The sequence below is a fragment of the Heloderma suspectum genome, chromosome 1 (assembly GCF_057233095.1).
Source record: "Heloderma suspectum isolate Gila_16-S chromosome 1, 16-S_ref, whole genome shotgun sequence".
Taxonomy (NCBI): domain Eukaryota; kingdom Metazoa; phylum Chordata; class Lepidosauria; order Squamata; family Helodermatidae; genus Heloderma; species Heloderma suspectum.
Window position 1 is genome coordinate 194,173,217 of NC_139458.1, and position 13,927 is coordinate 194,187,143.

Consider the following 13,927-nt stretch of genomic DNA (forward strand, 5'->3'; position numbering starts at 1 on the left):
TTCTAAAATACTGTCGTGAATGGGCTTTCAGTCCTTTTAACGTCAAGAGAACTCTACTTCTATTTTTCCGTGCAGTTTACATCCACATACTTACATTTACTTCCTATGTTAGACAAGCAGCGTAACAACCCAATACAAGAACATCCATTAATACCCCTTTGTCATTTAATCTAAAACAATCTATGCCCATTATGGTACTAGTGCAGGGGAAGAAGTAATGGTAATAGAGCCCATACCAGGAAGGTGACTGTGGCCATGGACATTTGAAGAGCCCACCAAAACAAACTCTGCATCCGGTGTGATCCCTCTACTACCTTCCCCTCCGTTCTGATGGGAATCAGGAAGCGAGGGAGGGTGGGTGAAGGATTGAAGAAGTGAAATGGGGCTTGCACTCTCACCTGGAAGAGGGGCAGATTTCTTGCTCAGGAAAGGTGAGGCCTCCTCTAGGTCTCCTGCTTGGGGGAACAAAAGATCTTGAAGATTGCCCTTTTAGGTACCTTTTAGGTACCATCCTCTTTCAGCTTGCTGCACCAGGACTGTGGAAAGAACCCCAACTCAAAGTAAGTGAATTATACATGACAAGAGGCCTTACCAGATGATGACTAACAGGTGGCTATTCTAGTTTTAGTTCCAAAGTAACTAGTCTAGGATCTAAAACACCCCACCTGCATATACTTCAGTAGCCTTGTTTGTGATTGTTACTTCTTCCTTTTCCTTTTTCTTTAGGTGGAGGGAGTTGTTACAAGAGAGCACCGGTTTACCTTTATTTTGTCTCCAAGCCCCCTAACCTGTCTAAAAGGCTGGGTTGACACAACACGACAAGCCACAGCATGTGTTGAGTATGGGTTGAGTGTGGGTTGTCATTGAACTGTGGATTGTTGTTGAATTGTGGGTTGTTGTGTTGTGTGAACCCAGCCATGCTAACAAACCATGGTTTGTTAACCATGAACAACGCATGAAGAGAACCCATTGTTTGTTGTTCAGTTGTGAACTGTGCATTGTTCATAGTTAACAAACTGACTTGTCATACTGTGTGAACCAGGTCATTGTCTCCATCTTGTGCAAGAGCTGGCTATCCAGGACCAGGTCACTGCCCTCTATTGGCATGGAGAAGAGAATATCCTGGCCCTCTGTGTCTTGGGCTAAGGAGCTCTGGCATGCACAAAAGCCAAACCTGTCCCGCTCCTGATGCATCTAATTCAATCAGAATAATGCCTTGCCAATCCTTCATTCGCAAGCGAGAGCCCTAAGTGTGACCATCCAACAGTCAATACTGAAACACACCTATCCAGAATCAAGTACCCCTCTATTCAGAAAAGCACAGTCACCCTCCCTTTTTTCAATTGCCATCCTTGTTTATTCCATTTTTTAAAAGACTATAACTGGTCTTGGACCACTGAACTCAGCAGTCTTCTCTGTCCTCTTTCATTTGGAAGAGTCCCTGATGTGTGCTCTCTCTGTCTCTCCCTTCCTTGAAGATTCTGGCCAAGGTGCCCATTGTGCCCGCTTTTTCCTAGTCCTTTGCACACTCCTTCAGAGTGATTTAATGGGCGGCCACTCTGCTTGCCCTGCTCTTGGAACTCCTGGTCCGGGTGCTTACCTTTGCACCCTCAAATGCCACAATCTCTGCCTGCCAAAGCTTTGCCATGCTTCCAGAACTCCAGTTGCACACCTGCCTTTGGATTTGACCCTAATGCTGAAGATCTCCACTTCCCCTCCCTCGGATGTGGTTCTGATTGATCATAAAGGAAGGATAGGTATAATATCTCAATATCCCTCTTCTCTTTCTTTCTTTCTTTCTTTCTTTCTAATTCTAACCACCCCCCCTCTCTCCTCAGCTCTCCATCTTTCGACACTCCCCCATCCTTTTCTCCTGAACACTGTAGCATCACCATGTAGCTGTCTTCAACTCACTGTTGCCTCCCTTCCTCCCCCCCACTATCTTATGGAAAAATGTTCTGCAATTCACCTTTCAATCTGTCTTTCACTTTACTTTATCTATAAAACTCCTCTTTTCTGGAAATGTTCTGGCATGTCCTTGTTACTTCCTCCTGGGTACCTGATGAGGGCACTCCACTACCTAGATCAAAATTCCTATTGTTTCCCAAGCTGCGCTCCTGCATGTGTGGTAAAAATGCTACTTTCCAGGCCAGTTCTATCAGACTGACAGCAGCCTGTCCCTTGCACCAGTGCAAAATTCCCTCCGAGCTGTTCATATTACAGGAGCACTTATTATTTGAACAGGAAAAAGTAGATTGCACTCATGTGTAGGGATATGTGTCCCAAGCAAATGTAGCATCAGGATGGTTTTGAGGCCTGCATGAGCTTAACTACCCTAAGCCACATCATGTTTGCTGTCCTAACCTTTTGCTTCACATAGTAGGACTGTAATTAGGATGAGGAAAGGGGAATAGCTTCTCAACAGATTGGAACCACTCTCATGCCTGGGGTACAGATGAGTGCAACAGGATTATTTACTTATTTAGTGCTTAAAATAGTGGTTTGCCTAACCACTCTACCAAAAGTAGAACAGACAGTCCCCTGCCACAATGGCTTACAACCTAGGAGTCACAACAAAAAGGGGAAAAGAGATGAGCAGGAAAGATGAAAAGAAACAATTTTAGATTCCTACTGTTGCACAATTGGAATGTTTGAGCTTGCTCCATAATTATGCCTAACACATGGAGAGAGAACTGAGATTGCATGTTTGGCATGATATCTGAAAGGGGAGTTGTATTGGATTTGATTTCAGAAGAATAGCAAAGAGGCAGGTGTGAATTTACCCAGAGTCATATGCAGTATTTAATGGCATAAGTATACTGATTTGCTGGAGCAGTTGGCAATTTTTATGATTTTAGAGTTGGTTCTCATAGCTGTATTCACATACAGTGAGGGCCACACTTTTTGCTACTAACAGAAACTAAAAAAAAGGCACAGTAGAAGCTGAAGCTCAAATATTTTGGCCACCTAATGCGAAGAGAAAACTCTCTGGAAAAGACCCTGATGCTGGGAAAGACTGAAGGCAAAAGGAGAAGGGGACGGCAGAGGATGAGATGGCTAGATAGCATCACTGATGCAATGAATATGGACTTGAGCACGCTCCTGGAGAGAGCGCAGGACAGGAAGGCCTGGCATGCTATGGTCCATGGGGTCACGAAGAGTCAGACTGAACAACAATAACAACAAGTTGCTTTTCACAGTAGCTATATGGTTTATACCTTCTAACTGATAAGAATGCTCTTCCTATGCCATGAGAAACTTATTTTGCTGCCAAGAGAGAAAGCCCCCCCCCCTTTCTGGGTGAAGGGAGGGGTGAGCGAGTGTGTTTTCTGACAGTTTGAACTAGATGATGAGACCAGGCCCTATAAAATCTTGAGCAGATTAGCCTGCTACTTCTTCTCATCTGAGAGGAGGAAGGCATGCCACCTACTCAGATAACCAGCCTCATGGGACGATGCCCATCGCTCCCCTGGGAACCTGAGCAACTGAAGCAAGAGTTAAGGGTGTGTGTAAGCTTTGTTTCTTTTATTCTCTGCATCCATTTTCCATCAATAAACATCATTTTTTCACACAGGTAGACTTGAGTCATATTGGTATCTTCAAATCGGTTAAGTGTGTGGGTCCTGGCTGGACCAGGCCCCACATTTAAGAGAGGAAGGTTTTTTTTTAATTATTTATTATTACATTTGTATCCCACCTTCTTTTTGTCTTGCAAGGAATCCAAGGTGGCTTACATGGTCCTTTTCCTCTCCATTTTATCCTCACAGCAACCCTGTAAGGTAGATTAGGTTGAGTCAGTGAATGGACCAAATTCACTCAGTGAGCTTCATGGCCAAGTGGGGAGTAGAACCCAGATCTCCCGAGTCCTAGTCCAACACTCTAACCGCCACACCATACAGGCTCTATGTGCATATAGAGCTATATGCACATAAGCTGTATATGTCTTTGGGAACCTTGCTGGTGCAAGGATGCTCATCGTATGGACACTGTACATGCATACATATGTGTATGCATGTAGGCCCGCCTTTCAGATATTCCGCTAATGCACAGATGTGGTAAATTACAGCTGGGAAGCATGCTCTTGTCTAGGTGGAGACGAGAGGCATGGTCGCTAGGAGTCCATGCTGAGGAGGTTCATTTGAACAGCCCTAAAAAGCTACGCAATGGTGGGAGTGGCTGATGATGGAGAAAGTTCTATGGGGAGAGAGCCAAATGGCAGTTGATCCAGTGGTGCAGCTAGGACATTTGAGACACTTGGTCGTAATGGTCTGGGGGTGTACAGCGGGGTGGTTTAAATGGCTGTTTGTGTTGCTTCAATTCTGAAGCATACGATACGACTGGCATTTCTCCCCCACCCCACCATGACTCTCGTTCATCCACCATTCCATGCTTTAAACCTGCTTCTATATTCCTGTTGTCAGAACAACAACAAAACTGTTTGCCAACCTCCATTAAAAGAGACACTCTGAGCATGTGCAGTTTTGCATTCTAAACTCACCAGGTGTCAATGGCATGAATCCATGTGTACAGAGCCCTTGAAAGCAACTGTTTGGCTCAGTGCATATTAAGGATGAATAGTGTGACGGCCATGGTAGAGATTTAGAAAAGTGACTCCCACCAATTTCCAAAGAAACTTAAGCATCCACTTAAGCCTCTCATACTGAAATCAGTGGGACATGAAAGTGTTTAACTTTGGCTGGATCATGCCTTTTGTCTTTCCTTTTCTGTCCTTTAAAAAAAAATGAATGAGATTTTGTAGTTTTCTTAGCAGTGAACTAGATATGTTGGTTTCTTATTACACATTCCCTAAAGCATAAACTCTGTTCTCCTGTGTATCTCTAATCATGCTAATTATACTGCCATATGTCGTTCTCAGATTTCTTTTCCAGTTCTAATGGGACCCTGATTTCATCCTTTGAATATGTCATTTGTTTATTACATTTATCAAGGGTTTTGACATTATATGGGCCTTTTAATTGCTTTTGGAAACACTCAGCAGAATTACTATTAAAAACTGACATGGGGTCAATAAACATAAATACAAATAACATTTGGATTGCAGGTGTTTTTTTGTAAAGTTCTTTTACTAAACTTCTAATTTACTGAAAACATCAAAGGTTGGATCCAGATTTAGTCATACTTAGAGTAGATCCATTGAAATGGAGCCAGTCATGACTAACTTAGGTTCCATTGATTTCAATGGGTCTACTAAGTATGATTAAATCTGGATCCAACCCTGCATTTATTATATATCGCAGTCCTTATTCACATGGATATGTATACATTCCATGAGTGCCCTGAGATAGAAAGGGCAATCTATGGATTACAGCAGGTTTTACTACATGGAGATTGGCTTGCCGGATCAGGACCCTTTTGTGGAAAGAGTAATGAGTATGTAGAAAGGAAGGAAGAAACGTATAACATAGGAATGTGACAAAACAGAAGTCAAAAAGAACATTAAGATGGAAAGGCAAGAGGTAAAAGAGAAGTACTATTTATTTATTTTTTTAATTACAAATATGCTCACTTCAGACATACACACAGAAACACAATGTCTGCGCAAGTTGCCGGAGCTCAGTGAGTGCCTATTGCACATGATCCAAATGGATTGTTCTGTCAGAAACTGCCACCCCTGCTCATGTAAGCACCCATTTTTGGCACATCCCTAGATTTTAGTGTCTTTGGTTACAGCATTTTAACATTCAATGGGTAGGACCTGTTTAAATGCATGAATGATTCTATTACTTCAGCTGGGTAATGTGTATTATATTCTTTATGGAGCACAATGCAAAAGTGCACACACACCAGGAGTGTGTGTGTGGGGGTGGGGGGACGCATTTGCTGACTTAAGACACCATCAACCACGTACAGCTTGTGCAATGGCCTCCTTTAATGTAATGGGGCTTGACCCATAACAAGGCTTGCATGGATTTGCTGGGCAGCATCATTTACCACATCGCATTTTTGTTGCTGCTGCTGTTGCTGCTGCAATTGCTCCTAGGTGGCTCCAAAACATCTATTTCAGGTTAATTAAGCCTGGGGGCCTTTAGTATTTCTGAGAAAATCTATAGCGAACCGCTTCTTCACTTACCAATGGACCACTAAGCTCTCTATTGAGATGACATTTTCCAGGTGAGCGTCAATAAAAAAAGAAGAGCCATTTATGAGCCATTTTAGTGTCATAAAGTTCCCACATATGCTTCCTTAAGAGCTTTCTGTTCATTAGCATCAGTGCAATGCTGTCCCTTTCCAGATGTTATTGCGGCATTTCTTGGCTCTCCAGCAGTTAGAAGAATAACAAAGGGTTCGATAAAAAGATGTATTTAATTGTTGAAAAGCAGAGCAATGACCAGAACCCAAGGGGAGGGAGGGCAGAAACAAGGGGCAGTATCCTATACTGCCGCTGTGCCTCCCCTAGTTCTGTTGCATCAGAGGGACCCGCGGCTGGCACGACAGAAACTAGCAGCTCCTGAAGCAAACCCGGGAATGAGCGGAAGCACTCGGTTCTGGATCGGGACAGGTCAGCGAAGCTCCTTGCTGGGAGCTCCGCTGACCTGTCCCATTTTGGAAATGAGCATTTCCACTCATTCCTGGTTGTTTCAGGAACCGCTAGTTCTTGTTGCAGTCGCGGTGGGTCCAGCTGGTGCACAGGTAGATTAAGATACTGCCCAGTGGCTCCATTTAGTCCAGCTTTCCCTATCTGGTGCCCACCAGATGTTTTGGACTACAACTCCCAGCAGGGCTGGTTCTACCATTAGGCAGGGTCAGGCAGACACTTCAAGCGGCAGATGCTGGGAGGCAGCAGCAAGGTGTTCAAGGAGACAACCATGTGCCTTGCAGCCTACTCTGCACCCTCTAACTTAGCCTGCTGCCTTCAAGCTCAGTGGAGATTGTTGTCCCATCATTAGTGTTGAAGACAGATTCATCTGCCAGTCCAGTGAGCCTTTATACATGGTGTGGGACAGGGCACCATCTTGTCCTTCACCTCAGACGGCAAAATGTCTTGGGCTGGCCCTGATTCCCACCATTTCAAGCCATTGACCATTCTGGCTGGGGCTGATGGGAGTTGAAATCCAAAACATCTGGAGGGCACCAGGTTGGGGAAAAGTGGATTTAGTCTGTGGGAATACTCTGCATGCAGGCACTGCAACTAGAGTTGGACTGGATTGTGCCCCAAATATTTATTTATTTGTTACAATTAGATCTTCCTTTCCTCGGAGTAGGAGCAATTTCCCCCCTCTTATCATGGCAATTTCTACAGGAACACACGTAACAAATACATTCCTGGTCAAATGTTCACCATTATTGGCAGCATTTTCATGATCTTCTAATGATAAGGTATTAGAATAAACATTCTCTTTTATGCTGCAGTTAATTATTGGCGGCGGCGGGGGATTTTTTTAAAAAGTCATTGGGCCTCTGGGCAACATTATATTACTTTGTGCGACATGCACCACTGAGCTGATATTCCAAATTACTGTTTATTATTCGGTGGAAGCAAAGTGCTATTTCATATTGTGTGGGAGTGTTCTGTCAAACCAGTGAACAGAACAAGTCATATCCCTGGGAGAGAAAAGTCATCCAACAGCTCAGAGATGTCAGGAATGAACAATGTCTTTTACATTTTAAAGGGCTCATCAAAGTAAGAAATGACACTGAGAATGTCATTAGCTTCTAGCGAGAGCCTGAACAGACGACGTTTAAGTAAAACATGAAATAGTGATGGAAGAAGCAGCCCTATTCATAATCTCATTAAGTCGCAATACTTGGGACTACAACCAATTTGGTCTGGTTGCAGTTAAAACCAAATCAGCTTCCATTCATGCTGTTTAGCTGAACTGGCTCATACAATTCTATGCGGGGCACCACAGTACAAAAAACTGCTCACTGCATAGCTCCTCATTTCTAACTATATAAGCTCTATTGTACTGGGAATTTTGCAAGAAAGATTTAAGGTTGCAAGGGCATTCTACCAAATGTTATGGATACACTCTATCCTTGGGTGCAGTGTCTGTACATTGAGCAGGAGTGGGGAACCTGAGGCCTGGGGACCAAATCCTGCCCACCTGGGGTCCCAATCCCTCCCTCTGGGGTTCCCCAGATGGCCACACTCCCTTCCCTGGTCCCACACCCCTTTCCTAAAGCACCAATCATTTGGGGGTTTCCTGGCTTGTGTGCTGTTTTTTCCCCCAATTCTAAAAGCTTGAAATGCCTCTCCTAAGGCTTAGAGCATTTCTACACCAGGCTAAAATCCCACAACTTCAGCGGGGCTTTCTGCTTCCATTTTAAATGTAGGATCACAACGGGCTCCGTCTACAAGTGCTTCCCTTCCCCGCCATCCTCCTTATCTGCATGTTCTATATGTTTCATTATACAGCCAATAGATGGCACTGTGGTCTAGCTCCTCTTATTGCGCGCTTCCTTCCTCTTCTCACGAGGAAACTCATTGCCCTGTAATTTGATAGCTCATTATCTCTGTTCTTTTAAAAATTGGGATAAAGGTCATTACGCGTGGGAGACACCCTGGAAGTTGACAACATCATGTAAAGGACCTACAAAGTTCTGTGTGTAGCCAATCTCAATTGTAGGGTGAAAGCCCCATGTGGAGAAGCCCTTAGTGACTGGCAGTAAGTGCTTCAAGCTAAAACACACATGTACTTCTTGTAATTTTGACCCCACCCCCTTTGTGTTTGGGGAAGAGAATTTGAAAGGTGAGGCGCAACCATTGGGAATGCCTCCATGTGGGCCTTTTGCATACTTATGAAACATTAGAAGGCACTGCTGGTCAATCTTGAAGGTCTCCCTGGAACACTGAGGTGCCAGTGTTCTCTTTGTGCAAAACCAGACACTTTGCTGGGCACAGGCGTAACCCCAGAAACAACACCTTCTCCTCCTGCAGGATTTAGGCATGTGTTTTGTTTTGTTTTTGCACATTCCCTGCCCCCATCTTTGGTAGCCATCATGTGGGCCAAGCCAGAAAACGCAATGGGTTGGATCCAGGATGTCCCTTCCACGGGCAGAAGGGCTCTGATCATGGAAGGAGCCTCCACTCGAGTTTTGGAGATCCCCCATCCCTGCAACAGCTTACTCTATTCAACAGCGTCCCAAACCCTCTGTGTAGCATGTTCAGGGGTCTGGAGGGGCTGCTGTGGGGCGAGGGGTGGAGAAGTCTGTTTTCACCAGCCCAGTTGTAGGCATCTAAATCTGGATACAACCCATGTTGCTGTGGTATCATAGCACACATAATCATACTGAGATATACAGGGAAATGGGGAAGAACTTGACACAGGATTGACTAACAAGCTCTGTGTCTGACAGTAAAGTCTATTTCCAACTTTACATATCTGTACTCAGACCATTTATTGTTATATGAGCCAGTGCAGTGTAGTGGTTAGAGTGTTGGACCAGGACTCGGGAGATCTGGGTTCTAGTCCCCACTCAGCCATGAAGTTCACTGAGTGGCTTTGGGCCAGTCACTGACTGTCAGCCTAACCTACCTCACAGGGTTGTTGTGACAATAAAGTAGAGAGGATGCCCATGTAAGCCACCTTGTGTTCCTTACAAGAGGAAGGAAGGTGGGATAGAAATGTAATAAATGAATGAATGAATGAATGAATGAATGAATGAATGTGCAATCCTATGGGGATAGGTGGCCGCCTCCGAACTCTGAGCCGACCACCTATTCAATGCAGGGCAGGAGAAGAACGGAGGGGATCGTTCCCTCCGTGCTTATCCTGCCCTGCATTTGTGGCTAGACAGCCGATTTCAGCTGTCTAGCCGCGGGTAGGCAGAGTGGGAGAGGAGGCTGCCAGATGACACATAGGATGTGTCATACCGGCATTTTTGCCTTCCCGCTCCGGAACACCCCCTGGAACGCCCCGTTTTCACTGCTCTATGCTCCTCTTTTGAGCGTGGAGCGCAGGGCTACTCCAAGCTGCCTGCGAGGCAGCGCAGGAAAGGGGAAAGGTCGGGTCTCTGGGGACCGGCCTTGGAGCGCGGGCTCCAATGGCAGTTCCCAGAAACCCAGATATCCTATGGCTGTCTAGCTGCTGACTAGGGGCCAGAGGATTTCTCCCTAGATAAATAAATATTCTTCTCATATTTGTGGGGATGAAAGTTTAATTAGCAATACCAAATGATTACCAATTAGTCATTCCAGGCATCGTTACTGTAGTTCTTTTACTATGAAAAGAAAAAGCAGAAATCGGTTGACTCAGTTATATTATGCTCTTGGTTATACAGTCCTTCGATTAGCTTATACAAGAAATGCAACACATTGCTTCTACATCCAATGGACTTGTGTCATGTCTCAAATACTTTTTTTGAACCTGTGTGTGTGTGTGTATGTATATGTGTATGTATACACACACACACACATATTCCCCTTCCCTTGTGCCTTGAAGTTCTTCATCATTGTGACTTCCATCGCCGGTGGGGGATACCAATATATGCCTTCAGGCTACATGTCATGATTGGATGAGGGGCACACTTCACGGGCACACTGCTGCTAAATCCCACAGTCAGTGCAGTTCCAAAGCTTATGATTCAAAATCAACAGCGAGGATTTAGGAATGGAGGAGGGGCGGGGGGGGGGTCCTTGGCAGCAGATGGCCAGATCGGCAAATGAGGTATATGTACTTAGTCACTCATCGATCTGACCTCTGTAGCAATCTAATGGGTGACTAATCTCTTTGGAGTGCAATGAATATGGACTTGAGCACGCTCCGGGAGAGAGCGCAGGACAGGAAGGCCTGGCGTGCTATGGTCCATGGGGTCACGAAGAGTCGGACACGACTGAACGACTGAACAACAATCTCTTTGGAAGCTACAAAATATAATGGGATAAGTAGTTATGCTAGGCAGAGAGGATAATGGATATCTGCCTTTGTTATCCGTAAAAGCCCACGCTGAGGTTTTGGTCTGCAAGGGTATGATGCAATCAGAATAGCTATATTGTGGCAAATGGTTTGTGATAGGTTTTGAACTTGCTCTGATTTGGAGAATGCCATTTCTCCTCATTCTGACTTTAGAGCCAAGTAAAACATATAGGTAAGTATATAAAAACATACAGGTAAACATAAGGTAAGTAAAACATATAGGTAAACATAAAATTGTATATGTTTTACTATAAGCAAAACAGATAGAGCCAAGTAAAACAGATTTAGTCATACTTAAGAGTCGACCCGTTGAAGTCAATGGGACTGAAGTTAGCCACAGCTAACGTGGAGTTAGCCCCATTGATTTGAATGGGTCTGCTGACTAACTGAGGCTGCATTCATCCCTCTAGAAAGCACCGAAGTTGCTTCCAGACAAGGCCTTTCTATTGTGCCATCATCCTGCCCCATTCACAGAATTTTACGGGGCCTCCAGCCATGGTCATCTTCCATTCATAACCCTCCTGTGTCTTCCCACCAGCACATTGGCAGGAGAGGGAACGAGTTTGTTATATGGGAGGAGTCTACACGGAAATGGAATTAGAAGCTCTTCTGGTATTATCTGGATTTCCATGAAATCGCTTTTGGCCCATCCCAGGCACACGGAGCAAAAAATGCGGAATGAACACAACTTTGACACCCACTTTTCCCAGGTCAAACTGCGCTGTAATCCGCATTCCTTTGCGGTTGCATGCCATCCTGCTAGCAGACGTGAACATCATCAACTCCATAGATGCTGCTCAGCCAGTGAGAGAGGTTTGCTCCCGCCCCTCTCCATGCTCCACTGCTCAGGGAAGTTTAATGGAAGAGATGAGACATGTCGGATAGTTTACCCTGCATCTCTCCCCCACACATCCACCGGCAGTGAACCAGAAATATTGACGCTTGGGGACAGACCGATGGGCGGGCAGACAGGAGGCACCTAGGTCTTGCACGGAAGGCAAGGGCTGGAATTGCTTCCCTCTGCTATGCTCTGGACTGCTGTCGCCGCCTCCATTTCCTCAACCTGAACAAAGCCGCCTCCTCCTCCTTCTCCCCACAAACACAGAAAATCACCCACCCAGGGGGCTATTCTGAAGGGGAGACATGAATGAATCAGCGGCTGCTATCTGTGAATGTGTTGCTCTGAAGGGGCAACCCAGTGGGATTCCCTGATTGGGGAGGTTTGTTCCCAGCCCTGTCCATGCTCCCTTGCTGTACTGGCCACCCTCTCTCCTGCCCTTCTGGGTATTCGTTAGTTGTAGGTATATCACATGACTGCAAAGTTGTAGGTGTATCATTACAGTGAAGTTGCAGGTGTATCACAACTGTGAAATGGGGAGGCTGGCTGCCCTCTCTCCTTCCCTTCTGGGTATTCCTTAGTTGTAGTAGGTATGTAGCGCTACTGTGAAGTTGTAGGTGTATCACAGTAACGTGACTGTGAAATACTGCAGCTGCAGGCTTCTGCTACTGGCTGCCCTTTCTCCATAAATATTCTTTATTGTGCACTACATATAAATAGGCTATTCCACTACTGTGATTGAAACAGCGCTACTGCTATTATGAAGGGGGGCTACTTATTGTGAAAGCAGCCCTACTGCAAATGGGGGGAAAGAGGGAATGGGGGGGAGGGGCAGCCCCACCCCTTGATCACATCACTTGCAGGTCACTTGCAGGTCACAGAGGCACATCCAGGATTTAAAGTGGGGGGACGGAGCACACAGCCATAGAACTGCTCCGGAGCCGCATTTAAGGAAAACAACAGAGTAAAAGGACTTTCTGAAAATGTGCATTTTCAGGACAGATGCTGTGGGATGGCGGTGGATTGGCGACAGCGTCATCTGTCACAAATCACCCCAATGGGCTCTATCACTGCATTAAATCGGCCATGTAGATTGGCCCAGAGGCACAGCAGAAGGAGAGTGGTCAATTAACCTTTCTGCCTGCTACCTCTCCCCTGCAACCCCCCCACCACCACTTTCCCCCACTTAAAATGCCAAATAGGCACCTGGAAATCCATCTGCGGGAGGGGTAAAGCAGGAGCAGAGGAAGGGTTAAGCATCTCCACACCAACGTACCGCACCACACCCAAAGTATCACCTCACACTCACCACCACCACAACTTTGCAGAAGGTTAGTGACAGCTGAGATTCCTAGACCTGTCTTTGTTGCTATATTTGTAACAATGGCCTTAAATGAAATTACTTCTAATTCTTGAGCAAGTACCATTTGCATCATACACGTTCGTAACTGAACAGAAGAGGGCAGCCATGAGTTACTATGTTTGTTTCTTTTTATCATTATAATAATGTTTCATTAGCTAAATGAACTTAAGAATAATCTAATAGCAGCCAGATACCTTGTGGGAGAAAGAGTTGTCATTGTAGCATCATCTCTCAGAATATTTTTTGAAGGGAAGAAAGAGGTGTATAAGTTGCAGAAGATAAGTGCAAGTAAGAAACAAACTGTTCTTTTAATGCAATTTAATAATGCAGTTCTTTATCATCCTGGAGAGAACAGACTGTTCCCAACACACACACACACACACACACACACACACACACACACGGGAAGTGGGCATTTCAAGCTTGCTGTGTTACTGCTACAGGCGGCAGAAATGAAATCAGAGACAGTGTTTCCATGCCCACTCCCTTCAGAGAGCAGAAAGCAGAATAATAGAGCTGTCCTTGCTCAAGATATGTACACACATCCTACTACCATCTCTGCTCACAGGTTGTGCCTGGTTTAGTAGTGCCTAAAGAATCCTGTTTGAGCAGAAATGACAGTGTAGCAAAAGAAAAGAGTGTGCATATCTGATGGGGAATGGCTTTCAGCTCTTTCTAAAAACAATTGCCTCTCTCTAGATGATGTCAGAGGTTCACAACAGCTGAAGCTGATCCCCAAGATCTGACAAGAACTGCTATAGAACTAGGAACCAGCAAGGGTGCCGTTTCATATTTTGATAAAGGGGAGTTGGGCAAAATTCATAGTAAAGTTCTGTTGAGTATGTGAGA